This window comes from Vicugna pacos, chromosome 8, assembly GCF_048564905.1.
Source record: "Vicugna pacos chromosome 8, VicPac4, whole genome shotgun sequence".
NCBI lineage: Eukaryota > Metazoa > Chordata > Mammalia > Artiodactyla > Camelidae > Vicugna > Vicugna pacos.
The window spans coordinates 43935934-43954129 of NC_132994.1; the positions used below are offsets into that span (position 1 = coordinate 43935934).

An 18196-nucleotide genomic window follows, 5' to 3' on the forward strand; every position below is an offset into this window, starting at 1 on the left:
CTTTAGAAGTAAACAGTTCATTAGGATCCTCTAAGACCTGTGAGAACAGAGCAGAAAAACCAACTGTTATGCTTATCAGACTTTCACTTGGAAAAGAGACTGGAATGCTTCACTTGGACGGAGAGCTGGAGGGTTAGTATTTAGTGTCTTCGCAGTTTGGGACAGTCTAACTTGGGAAGTCATAAAGGAATGAGGGAAGGACTTACCTACTATTTTTCTGGTGGTCTGCCCCCTCTTTTGAAATGAATGAATCTATTGGCTCTGACACTAGAGGGAGTGCCAGGTAAGTTAAAACCTTTCTTAGCTTTTCCATATCCAATGGAATGTCTTTTATTAGAGAATCCTTCGAAAGATTGAGAGATGATGGACAAGAAGGCAGTCCTGCTGGAAGAGATTTAAGAAGCACTGCTATCACCATCCCTGCCCCTGTGAGACGTTAAATTTATGCTTTGAACCATCTGTGCTACCTTTACTAGTAGTTCTACCTGAGATGAGCCTTTGGATGATGAGTGTACAATGTTGGGTCAAGCAGTGGACTTGGAAGAGATGGGGATGAATGATTTGAGTAGAATTCTTTGTAAGTCTGGTATATGAGGAACCACTTAACCTACAAAGTACACACAGAACTAAGGCTGAACAGACTTAATCTTATCTGCAAGAGATTATACATCATTAATGATTATGAGTGAGGCAAATGGCTATTTAAAGTATAGGTTGATAGTAACTATAAAAGAAGACCTAATTAAAATATTGAGAGCCCAAGCAGAATGAAACTACATTAGGAAAAGGAAGAATGTAAGAATGGTTACATGTGCAAGATTTTAGGGGAGTATCCTCACTTTATTGCTACATATTTCCTCAAATAGTATAATTTTTTCTTATCTCACAAGAGATCAAATGCATAAGTTAAATTAAAATTTACGTCTACAAACCAGAGGTTAAATGTGTCAGTACAAAAGTTACATCATTAGGAAATTATAATAAATCCCAGATTAACTGAACCATGAATAGAATTCTAACCAGGTGTTTTGTTTTTGCATAAGTAAATTCAATAAGTAAATAGCACAGTACCAAGCTAGAGGCCTGTGATACACTGATTAAAAATCTAGTGGAACTTTTTTCCTGCTATATTCCACATTTAGAAGAAAGCTGCAAAAATATTAAATGAAAGTATCTCCTATCTTAGATCTTATTAACTTTTACTTCATGGAGTTTCAAGTAAAATTTTAAAAATAAACAGAACCCAAACCATGTTAAATTACATTTACCATATTATTTATTCATGGTCAGAAAAGTGGCCTCAATCTATTAAGAAAGGATTAAAAATGGACGACTGAGATTCAGTATAAGCTACCCGATGAACTCACTGTTGGTCCAAAATACTAGATTCATTAAATAACCTACTTGCTAAGTATTATGATCAATGGGAGAGTATTTATCCAATACAGTTAGATCAGATATATGAAGAGCAGCAGATGGTCAACTAAATAATTGAACACCTTTCAGCCTGACTTGGCTTTCATTGAACTGACCTATCTGGGCTACCTTTATCTACCTACTTTTCTACACAAACAACAGGAAGCCTTAGAGCTGACCCAGTAGTTGGGTTAATGCTGAAAGGAGCCATAGATGATTTAATTCTCTCCCTTCCTCACAGCTAAAGAAAGTCAAGCCTATAGAAGAAAAATTAAATTATGTAAGTACAGGTCACTTTGGTTGAATCTGAAGGAGCGGAACCCTTGGATACTGTGCTATGCCCGCTGTTAATTATTTAAGGGAATTGAGCATCTGTGGATTTTGGTAGCCATGTGGGTTAGGTGTCCTTCATGCAGAGTCCTTGAAAAATACATATGTAACCTGTTTCTCTCTCCCTCTTTGTTTTTCTTTTCTTTGTTTAAAGATGATACACTCACCTTAATTTGGTTTGATATCTGAAACCTTAGAAATATGTTCAACGGAAGCTAAATTCTCTTTAGTAGGAATCACGTTTTGTCATGTCTGTGCCCTTCACAATAGAATGCCTGGTGCATGATAAACGTTCTTTGAACTGAATTAAACTTAACCAAATTGATATAATTGACAGAGGCTTAGCGAAATCATGCTTTGAAGTCACCTACTCAGAGAGGGTTTTAATTTTCCACTTTGGGTGGGTTAAGTTTCAACTGTTTAAAGTGAAAGTAAATTGATCTATTGAACCAAGGATGGGACTGCCAGACAGGAACTTATTTATGGTTCTGTCCTGGTTAGGTTTCTCATTATTTGTGTTGCAATTATTAAATGCTGTCTTGATGCTGTCATATATTTCCTTATTTTAAAATAATTATACTTTATATAGTTTATTTCTGGCTGTCCTCTCAGTGGGCTGATAATTCATTGTTATCAATTACATTGTCTGTGTTTTGATTCATCTTTCTGTGTCCTCACGTAGTCCTTTTGCCTTTGAAGCTACAACAACTTCAAAGAAAGCTTAAATAAATGAAGAGATGTACAGGTTCAGCACTAAAGGAGAGGAATCTTTAAAGCCTAGATAAAAATGGTTCTATTTCTCCTTTTGGTCTTTTAACAAGTATTCATCCCATGAGTCTCTTCTTGCAGAAGTCCTTCTCCCCACACTTTCTCCTTCTCGAATAATTGAAATTATAGCAGAGGAGAGGACTTGTATTTAGGAGAACAATCCAGCAGATGGGGCTTGAGACAGAATTTGAGGAGATGCAAATCTACCCAACACAAAAAAAAGCTCCCAGAACTCCAAGTCTCAGCACTGGCTACAGCTCTTCAGGGCAATTACTGCTTTAGGGCCACAGGAAACCTGGAAGTGCCTGTTGGAACAAATTTCCCTAAGTCTTCACTGAGTGGGACGGTGGGGGAAAGGGGTGTGAATAAGATTTTTTGTTTGGAGATAAAGGTGTATCAAGCAGCCACTTTATTCAGACAAATAAATCAAACTAAATAAATGAGAAGTGTTTCTCTTTTATACTCCTTCTCTCTCTCTCTTTTTTTTTTTTTTGGAAAGCATACATTTTTGTGTGCCTAGATATGTTTATTTAAATATCTATTTATACATTGCTTTCTTTCCTGGTATTGTTTCTTGTTAAATCCTTATAGAAACATTGTAGTTTTTTTTTTTTTTAATGGAGGTACTGGGGATGGAACTCAGGACCTTATGCATGCTAAGCATGTGCTCTACCACTGAAGTATACGCTCCCCCTTGTAGATTTTCATATATGCCTTGTTTATGCTTATTGAATGAATGAATAAATGAAGAACAGAAATATGCTATGTAGATCTGAAACATTTCTGAGACATAAATCATCTAGTCCTGTCTCCTAATACTATAGGTGAGGAAATGGAAATCTGGAGAGGCTACATAACTTCTAATTAGCAGCAGAGGGGGCGGTTAGTATCCATCTCCTTTGATTCTCACTCAACATGTTTTTTGTTGGAAAAATACAGCTGCTACTAAATTGATAGACTTTTTATAAAAGTTCTTGAGCCCAAGATTGAGGAGGTTCTTACTTTAGTACCTAAACCTACATGATCCTAATGTAACTTCCAACTACAGAAATATCTCTTAGAGTACAATGTATGCCATAACCCAGAAATTCTACTTCTCAGTATCTACCCTAGAATAACAGATATGTATAAGATTCATAAAAACAAATTTATTTTAGCTACATTTATAATAATAAAACCCTGAAAAGAACTCAAATATTTTTGTGTGTGGTGAGTGGTTAAATGATTCTTGATATTTGTATTTTATGAAATACTATGCAAAGTTAAAAAGAATGAGTCATACCCATGTTTGGTAACAGCAACAGAATTCTAAGACACAGTACAATAAAAAATGAAAGTTGTAGAATACCTACAGTATGTAAAACACACACAAGTGAAAAACAACATATATAGTAATTCTAGATCCTTATGACATGTATGTTAAAGCGTTATCCAAGGGTGGGGAATAAATATGTTAAAGTTTGGATATTAGTTATCTATGGAGAAGGTAAGACTAAAGTTGAAAGTAGCTTTCATAGTTGATTTCATCTCCATTTTTGAAATTTTTAAAAAATAAAATATATTCATTAATTATTTGTGTAATGTAAAAAAATTTTTTAAAGCATATTATTCAATAAAAACTTAATATGCCATATGCCTCTATTTTAACATGACTTTACACCAAGAGCTGGGAGAGAAAACGCAGATATACAAGAGGAGGTTGTCATTCTAGGCCAACTCAAGTTCTACAAAGGAGAGCATAAATAAAATATTGATATTTAACTATCATAAGAAACAAGAAAATTATAAAGAGTAAGGGAGCAGTAATGAAAAAAGACAGCTAAATTGATCACGTTTTTGCCGGCAAAGAGTTATTAATTAATAATAAGAAATCAATATTTTTCAACTCCATAAGTGACACTCAAATATTAGCTATATCATATTCTCTGAAAAAGATCTGAATTTTCAAGCTTTGGCTAATCTGAATTATTTTATCTTTTGTTATTTCTGCCCTTAATCATTATGTATGTTTTGACATCAATGAAAAGCAGAAGAAATGAATAAAAATCAGGATCAGAAATAAAGGGGGATATTTAGACATATACTTAGGAGGAAATAGTAAAGTACACAAAAACACTAAACTATTGGTAAGGATGAGTGGTGTCTGATGAAAACATTTATCTTTCTGAGCTTTGAGCCTGCTGCTAGCAAATATGGTATCTAAAAATGAAGCCTTATTTAGGAAGAAGAACTTCATGAATAGCTATTTTACATCAATACGATTCACAGTGAAACTCTGTGACGTTTATTTGTGGGAAGTTACATAGATGGAGGTTAAGATCACAGGCTTAGTGATTACTCATACCTATGTTTTGAAACCTGATTTTACCACTTAAAGGTTGTAAGATCTTAGGTAAGTTTTATTTAACCTATCTGTGCCTCAGTTTACATTTTGTTAAAGGTAATAAAATAATATGGCATATCTCACAGATTGCTTTAGGGTGGTGATGAATAAGGTAACGAAAGAAAAGCACTTAGAACAACAAGGTCCAACTGTATAGCATGGGGAACTATATTCAATATCTTGTAATAACCTATAATGATAAAGAATATATATGTATATTTGAATCACTTTGCTGTACACTTGAAACTAACAAAACATTGTAAATCAACTACACTTCAATTAAACCAAAGAAAACGGAATTGTTATAAAACCATCACACAATTAAAAAGGAGAAAAGAAAGAAAAGCACTTAGCTTAGCTGGGCTCAGTAAACTAGAGAAGAATTACTTTTTTCCCCTCTGCAGTGGAAGTTTAGAAAGGTAGGCAGACAGTAAAATGATAGCCTTTTATCAGTGTTCTACAAAACAAAGTGTCGATTATTTAGCTCTTTAGTTAATTTGATGAACACAGACACAAAGGATAGAAGAGTTTAATCTCCAAGGTGAGCTTTTCAGGTTTTAAGTAAAAGGAACAATCAGATATTTTTCTTGCTTTCTCCAGGCCAAGGAGAAAGGAAGAGTCTGAACGCTGGCCAGGACAGACTGGAGATAATGGTGATGGTGGGGAGGTGATGTGTGCTCGCTGTTCTCTCCACAGGGCTGTGCTCTGCTCAGAGATGATAACTGAAATCTATTGAGAAGGACTTGGTGAGAAAATAGGTAGAAGAAGGTAAAATTGTAGAGAGGTTCTGCAAGTGATGAACTAATCCACAGCCATGTGGTTCCTTTAGAACTCCCTCTTCCCCTCAGGGCTGTCTCTGTCACAAGCTTCACTTTAAAACGCACATGGATGTCATCCACATGAGCAGACTGCAGTTTATCCGCCTCTTAAATCTATCTCTAAGTGGGAAATTCCACACACTCCAGTTTCTCCTTGTCCAATAACTCTATCATTAGGAAAGTCTTTCATCTAATTCCTATTTCTCAACACACACATATCCTCTCCCCCTTCCCACCAGCATGCATGTGAATATTTGTACTGGGCAAAAAGCACTTTATTTCCATAAGACTGGTTGTTTTGTGGATACCTAAACAGAGGGTTTGGCCCAGGTAGATACAACTTTATCAAACATTAGGAAGTCAAAGTTCTTCTATTTTAAAAAAAATTAAACCATATCTTTGTTCTTACCAGTTTCACTTACTTAGGATTTAGTGAATGGGATTTGGATTTTTGCTGTATATTAGACTTTATCTGACACTTAGAATGATACCGAGCCAAATTTAAGCATCTTTCATTTACTGTAGAAAGATAACTCTTCAGATAAAAATTTGGTTCAAGAAAATTGATCATCTGTATAGACCGTTTTAAAAAGCAAAATGAATTATGTCATTATTAACATCCTCAACTGGGATTCTATATGTGGTGTTTCAAGTGCTAACTTGCTTTATAGTCTGTTTTGTTTTCCTTTTTAATTTCCAAGAGGTGAAGAACCAAATTTAAAGTTTAATCTCCATAAACACAGGGAAGATGGTTGATATATTTATTTCATTTCCATTGTACATTTTTTATATAATCTAACTTAATAATGTTATTATCTATAAAGGTCTTTTGTAGTAAATTCTTTTTGTATGCTGACAGGATATCAGTTAAATAGAGAATAAGTAATGCAATTTTTATAGCAAGTTACTTCCCTTTAAATGCAAGAGGAGGTGGTCTAAAATAGAAGAGCTAACTAATCTCTAGCATTTTCTTCATCTAAATTTCTATTATTATGACTGGGGCTTTGAACAACTAACTATATCCAAACTTTCCATCAGAACAATGAAAATCGCTTTTATTTTAACTTAGGTACTTGAGTAAATTCTGGAAAGTTCTAATCATTGAAAGAGTCATAAAAAGTTGCATTTTTAATATGAAAATCGCTTTTATTTTAACTTAGGGGCTTGAGTAAATTCTGGAAAGTTCTAATCATTGAAAGAGTCATGAAAAGTTGCATTTTTAATATTGTGAGGTCATACACAGTGTCTGGTATTTCAGAATCAAGAGATCTGGGACACATTCTGAGGAAAGAAAGCTCCTTGCTTTCTTGAGTGGTTTGCCACAGCACCTCACCCACCCACCCACCCACCAGAAACTCCCTTATAAGTTGCATTTGTCATCACAGGTTCACTTCAACACTAGGATTGTTGTGCAATGACGAGAGAGATGACATTTCTTAGAATAAGAGAAGAACAGTTTACCTAGAGTAAAACCTCAAGTTTAATGGCTGAATTTAAAGATGCAAGGTGACGTACAGCAGTGCTTCTTAAACTTTAACGTGTATAGGAGTCACTTGGGGATCTTGTTAAAGGCGCACTGTGACTTGGTAGACCAGAGTGGTGGGATCTGAGATTTCACATTTCTAACAAGCTTCCTGATGGTATGAATTCTACTGGTCTGGAGATCTAGCATAACAATCATGTACATAACTGATATTTAGGGTCAGGTAAGGTTAATATTTTTTGTTTGAAATCTAAGGAGGTTTGGAATTGAAATCCAAGAATATTTGGAGGTAACTTTTCTTACAAATTTTCACAGACTAAAAGTATTGATGGTAAAAGTCTGTGGTGCCAAGCTAATATTTTCAACCACAAATCATCCCTTTACTAAGTGGATTTGTTATTGGAATGAAACTAAATCTTCTAACACATCAGGCCAACTGTTTATGGATCTACACACGTGGATTTTGGGGTGTATACAGAATTCTTTCATTTATTTTGGCTATTTAATTTTCCTTATTTTCTTTTTATGGGGGGGAGAATAATTAGATTTATATATTTATTTAATTTTTTTTAATAGAGGTATTGGGGATTGAACCCAGGACCTAATGCATGTGCTCTACCACTGAGCTATACCATCCACCTAATTTTTCTTATTTTCAATGCCCCAGATGATATGAACCAGGGGGAAGGTGGAAAAAAAGTTTGATGCAGCAAGTTTATATGCTTTTAAATTTCTTCTGAAATATAGCCAAGATTTGTATAAACCACTATAAACAACTATCAGAAATGTTTTGTGGAAGAATGAGGACATTATTAAGAACCCATTAAGTTGTTAAGTTAATGTAAAAGCTCAGAATAATATCACTGTTGAACTGAGAAATAAGTTTTATTTGTTCCTCTCCTGAGATGTAGCTATTAATCATGACTTTATGAGGTGATTTCCAGTGTGACATGGAATCAGCTCCTTTATTGATAAAGAATAATTTATAAATGGGTAACATTCACAAGTGTTAAAGTACTTCAAAGGCAACACAGACAGAATTTCAATATAATCCCAGTTAAAACTATCCTTGTTTGAATGAAACATAAAGATCCTTTCTAATTTTAGAGAGGAATACCAACACCCATTATCATTTCATATGAAACTTTAGGCATAAAAAGTTAAGGCCACAGAAGTTATCAGGAACAGATTTGAGAATGGGACTGGTTATCTCAGAACTGTGTCCTCCACTAAATTCTTCAGATAAGTTTTCCTCTGAGCAAAATGTAGATGAACAGAATTTCCACTTTTTCTTTAAGATTTACTTTATTCAATTCAAAACATTTATAAAAAGTGCACTTTGTGCAGTAAACTATTACTAAGCATTTTGTGTAAAAGGATTTACATGAAAAGAACCAAAACAAAAACTAAAACTAAAAAGCAAAAACAAATTACTAAATGGACTTCTGCTTCTAGTCAAGATAGATTAATAGGGAGCAGATTTACTCTCCTTCCTGAAACAACTATAAAAGCAGACAAAATACAGAGGACGAGGTTTTTCAGATATTGAACATCAGTGAACACAGGATTGTGATCCCTGAGAAAGAGGAAACAAATAAGGTAAACACGATGATTGCCTCAGCCCAGTTTCTGAAGAGAGTTTCCAGTGATATCGCAGGAAGGGGGAACTCATGCTGAGTCTGGTCATCTCTCAGAGCTGGAGAAACAGAGCTGACCATCTGGGGAGCCAGAGCACCTGCAAGCTGCAGGGCAGAGCCCCTGCGTGGAGGGAACTTCACAGAGAAAGTTCCTGAAATCTCCAGAAAACCCCCTCAAATCTTCAGTTGGGTACAAATCAGTTTACTCACATAAGGAAATAAGAACCACCCGAGGGAACACAAAGACCAATCACCAAAGGTTACAAAGAGCTGAGAGTAGTTCAAGCTTCTAAGCTGGGGTTTTCATCGTAATACAAGAGACATTAGGTAGACTCAGAAAGTGCCTGCTGTGGTAGTGGAGCACAGTAAGCCCCAGACTAATGGTTTATTTTTAATCCTACCTCACAAATAGGAACATAAAAATATCCATCATCCACCCAACAAGGCAAAATCATAATGGCTAACATCTAATTAAAAATTGCTAAGCACATAGAGAAGCAGGGAAATATGGCCTATAGTGAAGAGAAAAGGCAGAAACAATCCAAAATTGACACAGACAATGGAATTCATAGGTGATGACATTATAAAACTTATTTTAGCCAGATTCCATATATTCATGAAAGTAGAGGAAAGATTGAGCATTTTATATAGAGCTATGGAAGACATCGAAAAGACTGAGATCAAACTTACCGAGATGAAAAATTCAGTATCTGAGATGAAACAAATACTGTATAGAATTAAAAAATTAAACACTACAGAGTAAAACAAATCAGTGAGCTTGAAGGCATAACAACAGAACTGTTAAAAACACACAACACACAGAAGAAAGACTGAAAACGAATGAACAGAGCATCAGTGATCTGTGGGACAACTTCAAGAGCTTATGCATATGAGTTAATCAGAATCCTCAAGAAAGGGAGGACAGAAAAATTATCTGAAGAAATGAATGAAAGTTTCCAACCCAAGAAGTGTGATGGACTTCAAGTGCATGAAACATGAAAGAAACTACACCAAAGACATTATAATAAAATAACTTAAAATCACTGGTAAAGAGAATCTTAAAAACAGAGAATAAAGAAATATTTTTTACATAGGACAAAGTACAGCAACTTCTTTAAATTATTGGGAAAAAAAAACCTGTCAACCCAGAATTCTATATCAAAGTCTTCCTTATTACTTAAGGAAAGGACTCTTCATTAAGTAGACTGGAATTAGGAAAGCATGGACCTTGTTTGGTAAACCTTTTAAGGTGATAGTTTGCAGTCAATCCTTCTTTCCTTCCAAACTTCTCCCTTCCTTTCTTTATCAATACAAGTTTGGGAGAAAAGATTTATTTTATACATGCCTTTTAGTTCATTTTTTTCTTTTTTATAATTAATTAATTAATTTTTAAATTGGAATATGGTCAGTTTATAATATTGTGTTAATTTCTGGTGTACAGCATAGTGATTTATATATAATAGCCAGATATTTTCATATTCTTTTTCATTATAGGCCATTATAAGGTATTGAATATAGTTCCCTGTGCTATATAGTAGGATCTTGTTGTTTATTTTATATATAGTAGTTAGTATCTACAAATCCCTAACTCCCAATTTATCCCTCCCCACCCTCTTTCCCCCTAGTAACTGTAAGTTTGTTTTATATGTCTGTGAGTCTGTTTTGTAAGTAAGTTCATTTGTGTCCTTTTTTTTTTTTTTAGATTTCACATATAAGTGATACCATATGGTATTTTTCTTTCTTTTCCTGTCTTACTTCACTTAGAATGACAATCTCCAGGTCTATCCATGTTGTTGCAAATGGTATTATTTTATTCTTTTTTATGGTTTTATAATATTTCATTGCATATATGTATACCTCAACTTCTTTATCCAGTCATCTGTCAGTGGACACTTAGGTTGCTTCTATGTCTTGGCTATTGTAAATAGTGCTGCTATGAACATTGGGGTACATGTATCTTTTTGAATTGGAGTTTCCTCTGTATGTATGCCCAGGAGTGGGATTGCTGGATCAGAGTGATCATTTAAAGTAAATCTTCCTTCAGTGTTACCAACTATTCTCTAAAGATTTACTAATCCCTTGATTACTAGTTCTATTTATTTATGTAGCCAAATATTAAAATGATAAGATTTATCCCTGATAACTCAGTTATTATCAGGTTGAGATCACTGCATTAATTGATAATGGTTAAGCACTGATTTTTGGGGGGGGGGAGGAGGTACTTAGGTTTATTTATTGGTCTGTTTTTACTGAAGGTACTGAGGATTGAACCCAGGACCCTATGCATGCTAGGGATGCACTCTACCACTGAGCTATATACCCTCCCCCCAAGATCTGATTTTTAAAGAAAGACGTCCCCTCCTAGGTATCAGAGTGGTGCTTTAACTTGAACCTTTGTAGATTGTTTGTTCTCAGACATTATCTTTCTAAAAATCTCTTCTGCAATGTCAGTTACTCTGCTCTACCTCCCCACTGCTGATCTCAAAGATTTCAAAGAGTGTTGCACAAGAAGTTATGGAGAGGGTCGGTGTCTTTAGAAAACCTACTCATGGCTCACGAGAGAACCTTAAATGGTCAGGAAGAAGGAAAAAAAAAGATGCAGCAAGAGGACAGGCTTTACTTATTTTAAAATTTTGTCTGGTGCTTCATCTAATAAGGAGAATCACAGATAAGACACATCTGATCCAAGAAGCCCAGAGAAATATTAAGGTTAAAGATTATACTTCAACTGTTAAGATAAGTTAAATCAAGGAATACGTATTTGTTGTTGTAATCTGCCTTACATGTACAGGCTAATGTTAATTTTTACAGCTTTTCTAACTCCTGTGCAGTATAAGGGAAATTACCAAAAAAAAAAAAGTGTCCCAATTGGGTTGTCTAAATTCTCAGTTCCCAAGGAAATTTTTAAGAGGCTAGCCTTCAAATCCAATATCCCAGGAACACCTCAGAAGCTTTTTAAAATTTTTAATTTGACTGAATTAAAAAAAATTGAAGTACGGTCTGTTTACAATGTTGTGTCAACTTCTGGTGTACAGCATAATGTTTCAGTCATACATATACATACATATATTCCTCTTCTTTTTAAGAAGATTCTACCCACCCTAAATTCCTTCAGTGATGTTAAATTAGAATCTGTTGCAAATTTAAAAAGACCCAACTCATTTTATAAGACAACTTAGCATTATATTTATTGATAGTTACTGAGTAATTCAGGACCATAATTAATATCTATTATGAATAATATAATAAATGTCATGAAAATTTTACTCGAATTCTGATAAAATGTGTAGTTTCTAATATACTAAGAAAAAGTCCTAGAGACACCAAGATCCTCTAGGTTAGAAGTTATGAGTTAATTTTTTAATTAAATTAAATGCACTCATCTCTGATTTTATGAATCTGTACACAGAAGCAATTCATATAAAAGTATATTAAAATGTTTTCAATTATTTCTTATATATGCTGTTAAATGAAAGCTTATTTGGCCAAACAAATTACCACATACTGGTGAATCTCAAATATATCTTTGTTAAGTTTTAGATTTCTTAAAAATTTCTTTTGATGCTTTTGCCAAGTGTTAAGGTCATTATATTGAACAGACGAGGGCAATGGTTGGTATTTTTATGTGTAATTACATATTTATAATTGAGTAGAAAGATAAGAATTTACTTACATATTCATGCAAAAAACTGTTACTGAATGCCTACCCTGGGCCAAGCACCTTGTCAATGCTGTACCAGTGGATGGCTAAGAGTTAGAAATTTTTAAAATTGATCCTTAAGCATTCAGAATTGTCTCATTTACTGGAAGAAATTAGAAAGTATATTATGGAGTATAAAAGCTTCATGCTAAAGAACTTACAGTGTAATCAGGAGGATTAACACACATGAAAGGTGTTAAGGACATGCCAAAAATGTGAGAATAATATAGTCTTTTAATCTGAACTTGCAATACTCTTCTAACATGTGAGAGAAAGGCAATCAAATTTAGAAAGCAACTTGACACATGTTTGAAGGAATTGATTCGAGATGGAAAAAAAATTTGTCAATAGGTCTCTGTAAGTAGATTATTTGCGAACAGGAGTTGGAAGAAACTGAGTGATAATGCTTAAGAGTCAGGATAGTGAAAATAAACACATCCCCCTGCACCAGTTATGAATGTTGGAATGAGGAAGTCACAAGGAGTGGCAAGTTAATTAGTTTATCTGGAAAACAGAATTTGTGCTGGGAAATGATAAGAACTGAGGAGTTAAAATTTGACAAGGAAGCAAATGCAGAAACTTACAGAATTTTAGAGCAGGACAATCGTTGGTTCTATACCTTCCCTTCAGAGTAAACTGACTTTACTGCAGTTACACACCATCAGTGGCATTGCCACTTGGGGTTAGAATCCAAGATTTCTTTTCCCAGTGTTCTTTTCATATACTCTGCTACTCTGCAAAATGATGCCCCATTGACCAGGAACAGGAGGGATGCATGAATGTAATGATAATTTGGAATACTTTCTAAGGAAATGTCTACTTTAAAAACTAAAAGGAAAGCAATCTCTTCCTCTTCCTCTGCCTCTGCCTCTCACTCTACAGCCTCTGATCTCCTGAAAGCCAACTGTGCCCCAACCTCTCTGTTGGTGGATGTGGGTCTATGGCATCATTTCTGCCACACAGTAGGTGCAGGGTCACCAGCAGGCAGCTCAGGCTCCACCTCCTTCTGCCATGGGCCTGTACATTACCACGTTTGGTCCCAGGGCAACTTCCTTGGAGGCCAACCTAAAGATGGATGCTCCTCTAATGGGCTCCAACCCTCAGTGCAGTCATGCTGCTGCCCCACTGCCACAATTAGGGATCCTCTCATTGTCAACACTCAGAAAATAATGGCTGGAATCTTTGATGGAATTTATGATTCCTATTCTGTTATAAGCAGAAGGGAGAAAGGACCAACGAGTGTGATGCTTTTTAAGGAGAGCTCCATTTGGCTCTGGCTACTCAATTGTTTCTCAGAGCGCCTGTCAGCTGGAGGAGGAGGACACAGTAACTCAGCATAGTCAGCGTAGTCACACAGTTTCAAAATTTCTTTCTCTCCTCTCTGAGAGCTTTTAAGATTGTCCTCTGTTAGGCATGACTTGGGAAGCTAGCTCGGTCTCTGCCACAGATGTACAAGGTCACTCCTCAGCCCTTCTAAATCTTATTTTTTTGGGGGAGGGATGAAATGTGGTCATCCTGTAAATGTTCCTTTCAGATCAGGGAACCACATGTGTCCTCCAGAATGGAAGGTGGCTGAAGAGGAGGAGTGGAGAATCCCATTTCCTAAGTTTTCTACTGTAACCAGATGTAGCACTGTCCTAGGTACACGAATCCTCTTCCCAGTCCCTTTTGTCCCCAAGGACAGATACCTAACCTTAGGGATGTAAAGTCACTCTGGGCAGTGTTAATCTTCTAGATTTCATATGTATTAAATTTTGTGGCTGGAATGAATTTCGTGCCTGGCAAGCTTCATATTATTATAAATATCTTGGTTTACCAAACAGTCCTGAAAAGCTATCAGCTGCCAGTGTCATCCAGCCCGGCTCTTCCTAGGGCCTCAGCCAGCCTCGCTGTAGTGGACTGCATGCTCGTCTCCAACAAGATATGTCCAAGTTCCAACCCCAGTACCCATGAATGTAACCTTACTTGGGAAAAAGGGTCTCTGAAGATGTAATTATGGTAAGGAGCTCTGGATGAGATCATCCCAGATTAACTGGGTGGACCCTGATCCAAAAAGTGTCCTTATAAGAAGAGGAGAAAACAGACAAATCTGTGGGGACCAATGCAAAATGCATATGTGGGGTCACTTGTTTAAAAATTTTTAAGAACTTCAAGGAAGGGACAGCAGAGCATTAAGAGACAAGCACAGGGCCTTCTTAAGAGTAGAGCCCTGTCCTACTGCACAGGTTCACAGCCATGAAGCTGACCCTGCCTCCTAAACCTATCCTCTCCAACCTTATGGAATCCTTGTTCAATAACAAAAAATCCCTCCACCTTCGTAACCTATTCACACACTGCTTCCTCCATTTACTTGCTTTAGGTGAAAATCAGCTTTCTTCTGAGGATAGTTTCCCCTGGCTCTCCCTTCATTGTAGACTGATCATTATCTAACACCCTAAGATCATGAAAGGCAGCGCTGTCATCCTTGTAGCTCCCCAGTATTGCTTTTGAACTTGGACCACCTCTCATGCCAGCCCCTGATCCGTTCAGGCTCTTGTCTCCTACATGTGTACCTTCTGTCCCAATTCTGCACAGTCATTCACTCATGTCCTGACCATTCTGCCACAGTCATAGAGTCTCTGGTATCTGACTCATTCCTTCTCTACCTCATGGCATCACTGTTGGTGGCTTCAATGTCCATGTGGATAGCCTCTCCAATACTTTAGTCTCTAATTTCTTGATCTTCATTCTATGGGGAACAGCTAACTCTAACTCTTCCATAACCCAGCCATCATTCTACTACTAAAACTTTCAAGAAAATCATCCCTCTTCCTGACTACAATTTCTTATTTTTCTATCTCTCTTTTTGGTTAAGATTTGTAGTTCTTTGGCTTCTTTCTCTCTCCCCTTTTAAGTCTTCACTTATTTTCTCATGTAGTCTTAAGTGAGCCTCATAGCTCTGTCCTTCAACTATTCTCTTAAAAACAGCATCCAAGCTTTCTCCTTGTTTTTCTATCAAATCACTTGGCAAAACCCCAAAGTGGGATTAATTAAACATTCTGCATTTAGAATTATATTTTACACAAATTCACACAATTTTGTAGAACTACTGCTATCATCAATTCCTGGATGCAAACTTTTTTGTTTCTATGCTTGTTTGTTTGTTTTAATAGCCAAGTTCTTGCTACCATTCCCAACAGCAGCTGCTGCAAACCTTCAGGTTCTTTTCCTGACTTCATCATCTCCCTTACTTTGCTAGTAGAAATGAGGAGCTATCAAAAATGTTCAGTCTACTATAAACAGACAAAAGTAATCTATAAGGAGTGTTTTCTTAAGTCATTATTTTGTCTTAATGGAAGAAAATTAGGTTTTTAAAATTGATTCATAAACTGCTTATTAAGCAGCTATTTTGTACAGGTACTATTCTAGCCACCGAAGATACAGCTTTCATGGAGCATACATTCAAGTGATTCTGATGATTTCAAATATGTAACTTAAAAGTGCATCAGTAAGAGCTAATGGTTTTATCAAATTTGCCCCAAAATACAGATCTTACAAGACGTATTTTGTAAGTATAAGGAATACAGTTGCAGAGTTATAAAAATCCAATTATTGCAGTGAAGTTCATAAATCCGGACATCTCTACAATAGGCCCTCTAAAATAAATAGGCCTTAGAGTAATTTGCCTTAAATAATATTATATTCTATTACACAATAAAATAATAATAAGCCTTAGAAATACATGTGATGATGTCTTAATTTATAAATAATGTATCTTTGCCTTAAATAATATTATATTCTATTATACAATAAAATAGTAAGATTTGAAGTTACACTAAATACATAGATAAATCTCAATCTCTTTAATTACTGTTTGTATTTTCATACAAATAACTATGTTTTTAAAAAACAAAATGTACCAACGTTGTCATTTAGAAATATCATAAGCTTTACTAACAGGGATAATTTAAAGATGTCATCAACCATAAAAGCAGGAAGACTTGAGCTCAAAAACTGCCTTGAAGTCTTCCTAATTATTTCACTTTATTCAAATTATTTAACCTTGGTGAGCCTCAGTTTATTTACCTGAAAACAGAGACATTATTACCAACCACATTGTGGGGGTAGGAATATTAAATAATTTAAAGAGCCTGACGGTAGCACCGTTGACAGATACTTTAAATAAAATACTTTCATATCTCACATTGCCTTTGCCTATGAAAATATTGGAAGTAGTCAGTAGTGAAGTGGTGGGTGTCATCGGCCTTGGGGAGGAAGCCGGAGCACAGTATCAACCGGTACCAACCAGTACCAACTAACAAGTTGGTGTTAAGAAGACTTAGGACACTAATCACTTCTTTCAGGAAACCAGAGGAGATCTCAGGACTTCAGTGAGGAGAAATCACCTCAGGAAGCAGAGAAGGGCACCTTACTTTGTTAGCAGTATCATCATATGCTTTCTAAAGGACACAATGAGGCCTTAATAGTAAGGACTTCATTTTCCTTGGTGAAAACCTTGAAGTGGAACTTGATAGACACTGATTTCTGCTTTGCTTTGTCCAAAAATTGTCTACACTGCACATGGCTTCCCAATCTGTTGAAACAATCTGTTAATAAACACGAAGACCCACATTCCGGGTGCAGATAAGAAAGCCAGGTACATTCCTACCTTTCTTTGACGCTTGGAGCACAGACGCTCCGGGGCTAGCACAAGTGGTTCGGAGGTGGCCTCCGGGAGCAGGACAGGAAGCAAAATTCCCGCAGTCACATCCAGCAAATTCCTACCAGAACCTTAACAGCCACTCAGGGGAACTGAGAGTGGTAGGCAGGGAGGTTCTGTGGTGATCACTGATCACAGACGATTAATTGTCTGTTAACGCGCTCGCAGGAGAAAAGAACCCTGCCCAGGGTGGCCAAGAGGGAAAAGCCACGGACGCGCCGGCCCGAGAGCCCCGCGGCGGCGCGGGCTACTCAGAGAGCCGGACCTCGTGGGGGGAGCCGCGCGCTACGCTCGGGGGCGGGTCCCGGCGGCCGCTCTCTCCGCCCCCGGAGTCGCCACCACCTCCTGGCTGCGCCCCAGCCCGGCCTCTCAGAAGCGGCCGCTTCCTCGTGGACGGCGGAGGCGGAGGCGGCGGCGACCTAGAGCCCGCGTCCCAGCTCGCGGCCACAGAGCGGCCGGGCGAGCCCGAGCGCGCGGGGACCCAGCCCGGCTCGGCAGGCAGCTCTGCGCGCGGCTGGTACGTACGCGGTGAGGGGGCGGCGGGAGTGTTGTCGTCGGTGCGACGACGGAGGGAGAGGACTTGGAGAGTCGGGGGAGACCGCGAGCGAATTTGCGGTAAGTGCAGCTTTCCTCTTTTCCTCCTAGTCTGTGCAAACATAGGGGGAATTCAAAGCGGATGCCTCTTTTGCTAGAATGACCACACCATTTAACATGCAGGGGGTACTTACAGGGTGAAAGGGGGCGCTCGGGTCAACAGGCGTTACAGGGAAGGCTGGTCACCTCTTTTTGCCCACTCTGCCCTGACGGTGGACATTGGTGACCTCCTGTCGTAAGTTGCTGAGCCCTTCTCTTCTCGCACCGGCAATGCCACGTCGTTTCCCATGGGCTGCGCGTTGCCAGCCCCAGGCGGCGGCTCGCGTCCACTGGGTCATCAGAGACCCGTGTCCTGCCCGCGTCGAGCT

General features: G+C 37.3%; 1 protein-coding gene and 1 long non-coding RNA gene across 5 annotated transcripts in view; one reads left to right on the plus strand and one right to left on the minus strand.

Moving 5' to 3' along the window:
- Positions 1-17499, minus strand: part of LOC116281522 (uncharacterized) — a 55848-nt gene extending 38349 nt beyond the window's left edge. Inside the window, exon 1 of the long non-coding RNA XR_012074978.1 lies at positions 17184-17499. This is a non-coding gene — a long non-coding RNA (uncharacterized lncRNA). The remainder of the gene's footprint in view (positions 1-17183) is intronic.
- Positions 17500-17613: 114 nt separating this feature from the next.
- PKIB (cAMP-dependent protein kinase inhibitor beta) overlaps positions 17614-18196 on the plus strand; it is a 103159-nt gene continuing 102576 nt past the window's right edge. The window contains exon 1 of one of the 4 annotated variants that reach the window (XM_031680110.2): positions 17614-17751. The gene's annotated coding sequence lies outside the window, so the exon portion shown is untranslated. Of the gene's footprint in view, positions 17850-18196 lie in introns of all 4 variants that reach the window. The other 3 variants (XM_072965817.1, XM_072965818.1, XM_072965825.1) reach the window with 3 other exon arrangements.